Source organism: Sapajus apella, unplaced genomic scaffold, assembly GCF_009761245.1.
Source record: "Sapajus apella isolate SASKATOON/1434 unplaced genomic scaffold, GSC_monkey_1.0 scaffold4, whole genome shotgun sequence".
Classification (NCBI taxonomy): Eukaryota; Metazoa; Chordata; class Mammalia; order Primates; family Cebidae; genus Sapajus; species Sapajus apella.
Window position 1 is genome coordinate 44639703 of NW_022436944.1, and position 4323 is coordinate 44644025.

The following is a 4323-nucleotide window of genomic DNA, read 5'->3' on the forward strand; positions in this document are numbered from 1 at the left end:
ATTTCCTTTAACAATGTTTTTAGTTTTCACTATATGTATCTTGCATTTTTTTTCTGTGAAATTTATATTTTGGTATTTTGTTTTATTCCTTTTGGTGTTATTTCAAATAAGATTGTTTTCCTAATTTCATTTTTGGATGGTTCATTGCTATTATTTGAAAGTACTATTGATTTTTAAAAGCATTTATCTTGTATCCAGTCACATTATATATTTTTTTTTATAATTAATTCTTTTTATTCAGCACAATATTCCATTATCCTTTTTCCTATTAAGGGACATTTAGAGTCGTCCCAGTTTTTGGACATTCTGAATAATTCTAATATGAACAGCCTTGAACATTTTTTTGTGGACATAGATACTAACTTATGAATATATACCTTTTAGTGAAATATCTGCATTATAGGCATTTGTTTAGCTTTAGTAAACATTGAAAGTCATTTTAGATGATTTGCCTTTGTTTCTGTACTTTGGCTGTATCAACAGTTTGAATTAATTCACAGTGACTTCTATTTGTCTTCATTAGTGATTGATTGGTATTTGTCAAAATTGAGAAAAGGAAAAACACTCCAAAAGACTGGATTAATATGGTGGGTCTTAAGATGTGACATCGATAGAAGGGTAAAATGAAGAATCAGAATAAGGAGAGGAGAATGTATAGCAAAAAAACCCATATTCAGTAGATTTTATTTTTCTAGCATAAACATAGAAAGTAAAAATTGAAAATTATTTTTCAGGGTGAGAAAGCCTGATTTAGTGGTCATTTATAGAAATGGTTAAAACAGAAATAATGTACCAGCTCCTTCCTATCTGCCTAGTTTTAAAGGGCTGCCCTTTCCTCTACTTCGTAGCTATGTCTTACCTGAATTTGTCTTAAAATACTGCATGAGAAGTAGTTAAAGCACAAAGTAATTAAACTTAAATGTAAAGAAATGATTTAAATCACTTTAGAGAAGCTATTTTCCCCACACTGTACTTTCTTTATGATAAAAGGAATCAGAAATATGTAAAAAATTAATTCTTCCATTAACCAAAGAATGGCAGTGAGGTTAACTTTTTCTTGTTTGAACAAAATCCTAACCTGTTCGGGAGAACCTTGAATAGGTTGCCCAAGATCTTTTTACATGGGAGTATAAAGAAAAAAACATGAAAATGTATTTAAACTTTAATTTAACTAAAAATAGGTAAAACTATACATTTCAACATTGGCAGGATTTCGGCTCCTAATGAGAAATGAAAAGGAAGCCAAATTTGAAGAAAAATGGTTAAGCATATTTAAAGTTTGAGTAGTTTATTTTGTGGGCACTTTATAGAACATTTTGATTTAGTATTTTTGGATACAGATGATGGATTATAAAGTTCTTTCTTTTAAAAGTCAACATAGTTAACACTGTAAAAGTTTAAAAGTTTTTTGAGTGTAAGGGCCTTATTTTTATTAACATCATTTTTATTTTTCTATATATCTTTTCTTAACATTTTGTTTGGTTATTTCAGTATACGTGTTTATGACTTTTTCAATACGTTGAATCTATAGTTTTGTCACCCTCCTCACTTTCCAAAGACATCTCTAGGCTCTTTATTGCACCTGGTCAGTGGAGATGCCTGGGTTTGAAACTCTACTCTTGAACCAATGCTTCCATTCACCTCTCCTATTGCTACTCTTACAGAACCTGTTCTCTCTCATTAAAAACCCTCCCTGTTCCAGCCCTAGTGTGGAAGGTGGCTGTAGTCATGGTGATGTTTCAGCAGATGAGAACGAATGTGGGCAAGTTGCTCAACAATATCCAGAGGTATAATTCTGAGAACCTGGCTACCCTAGAGAGCTATGTGGAGATGCAGGCCAAGGAGAATGCCTATGGTTTAGAAGCCAACTTGGCTGTCCTGAAGCTGTACTAGTTTAGCCCAGCCTTCTTTCAGACCACGGTCACTGCCCAGATGCTACTGAAGGCCCTTACCAACTTATGCCACCCCTACTTCAGCCCGTTCAAGTACAGGGTCATCCGAACACATCAAGAAAAGCAGCCGATCTGACAGACTTTGTACCTGGGGGATCTGCTGGAGACTTGACACTTCCAGGCCTTCTGGCAAGCTCTGGATGAAAACATGACCCTTATAGAAGGTATAAGTAGCTTTAAAGGCTGTTAGAAAATTTGTCTGCCATGTCATGGATATCACTCAACCAGCACATTTACTGCTGGCTGCTGGCTCAGATGCTCTGGGATTTGACAGCCAGCCAGCTGAATGTATGGATGAGAAAATATGGCTGAAGCGCCAATGAATGAGTCAGGGCAGATCTTCATCTGTAGCCAAGAAGAAAGTAGGAAGCCTAAGAACATTGTGGAGAAGATCGACTTTGAAAGTGTATCCAGCATCATGGTCCCCTCCCAGTAACTGCAGGTGTTTAATAAAGATTTGGTGAATCAGGGAAAACAAACAAACCAAAAAACCCCTCCTTTTCTTATTTCCCAATCCTCTGGTATCTACCAGAGCCTTTCTACTTTTTTTTTGTAAAACATTATAATTAATATTCTTGATAGCATCACAGAAATAATTTCTCCTTTGACTTTCTAGCTTGTGAGCTTTGCTGATTCCGAACTTTTGGTGAACACCAAAATCTGTTTCTTCAGTTGTCACTTCCGGAGACTAAATTTTCCTGGAGGAAGTCACATAATAATTTCAGTTGGCTGAGTATTCTAGAAGGAAGCCGTATGACCTTTCTGATTGACTTCTGTACATAGAGCCTCAGCGTTCTCATAGAGCCACAATTCACCTGACACTTCGTTCACTTCCCTCTTAGAGCATGGGCTATGGACATTTTCCAATTTCAACTCCTAATTTCTACCTGGGTCCCCTCTGTACTTTTCCAAAATAAAGCAATTTGTCAACCTGCCTCTTGTCTTTCTTCAAATCTCTTTACCCCTTCTCCCATTCTTTCCCTTCTATAATTGCCCCTTTTTCCTTCCAAAATGAGTTCCCACGTAGGTGCCTTTGATCCCATCTGCATGTTTGCAATCCTGCCTCATCATATACCTTTCTTTCAGGGTCAATTTCTTGAATTCATTTCTTTCTTTCTTTCTTTTTTTTTTTTTTTTTTTTTTTTTTTTGGTAGAAAGTGATTTATTTAAAGAGAGAGAAACAGGAGAAGGAGAGAGAAATAAACAGCTAACTCTCACACTGAGTGAGAGAATCCAGATAAATGGAATCCAGAAGAGGAAAGCAGCTTCCACACTGAGTGGAAGGAATAGAGAGAGATAGAGAGAGATGGAGTTTAGGAGGAGAAGAGAGGCTTACATGAAGGGAGTGTTTGTGGAGGGGGACTCCAGAGGGAAAATCCAGGATAGAGAAAAATAGCTTCCACAAGCACAGGAGTGTTTGTGGAAGGGATATAAACATGGAGTCCGGAACTCATATATTTCACAAAGAAAATATTTCTTTCTGTAAGCCAGTAGGTTTCAATTGGAGGTGACTTTACTTCTTAGACAGTATTTGGCAATGTCTACAGATACTTTTGGTTGTCACAGCTGGTATGGGGGAGGTGTTACTGTCCTCTGATAGGTAGAGGCCAGGGATCTGTTCCACATCTTCATAGGGAAGATCCTTCTAACAAAAAATTATCCAGCTCAAATGTCATAGTTCCATGGTAGAAGAACCCTGCACTAAACCTGAATCAAGCCCAAATTTTGCTTCTCCAAACAATTTAAATAATATGTTTTTATGACTGTGTTTATTTCTTTGAGTTCCTCATTTATCTCCCACTTTTACACTACCAAACTCATAGAGTAGAAGTCACCATTTCCGGCTTAATGTCATTATTTTCCACTCATATCACTGAAAACCACATAATAATGATAAAAATTGCTGCCCACCAGAAATCATTAAGGTCCTTAATAGACTCAACTTTTTCTCCTGGGCACTTCACAATGACCTAGGGAGTGAAGAAAGCAGATGGGAACACATCCCAACTTGTGAATGAATTACTAGTAACAGGAGCCTAAGAGCTTGAACTTAGATACTTATTTATTTATATTCATTTATTTATTTTGAGATTGTGTTGCTCTGTTGCCCAGGCTGGAGTGCAGTGGCGCAATCTTGGCTCACTGCAACCTCTGCCTCCCAGGTTCAAGCAATTCTCCTGCCTCAGGCTCCTGAATAACTGGTATTGCCCAGCTTATTTATTTATTTATTTGCATTTTTAGTAGAGATGAGCTTTTGCCATGTGGGCCAGGCTGGTTTCGAACTCCTGACCTCAGGCAATCCACTCCCTTCAGCCTCCTGAAGTGCTGGGATAACAGGCATGAGCCACTGTGCTCAGCCTAGATACTTACT

The 4323-nt window shown here is 37.2% G+C and overlaps 1 pseudogene across 1 annotated transcript; it reads left to right on the forward strand.

The window, feature by feature from the left end:
* The first annotated feature begins 1534 nt into the window (after nt 1-1534).
* Nucleotides 1535-2422, forward strand: LOC116538037 (annotated as a pseudogene). The gene has a single exon (XR_004263471.1). The product of XR_004263471.1 is annotated as a eukaryotic translation initiation factor 3 subunit K pseudogene (transcript).
* The last annotated feature ends 1901 nt before the right edge of the window (nt 2423-4323 follow it).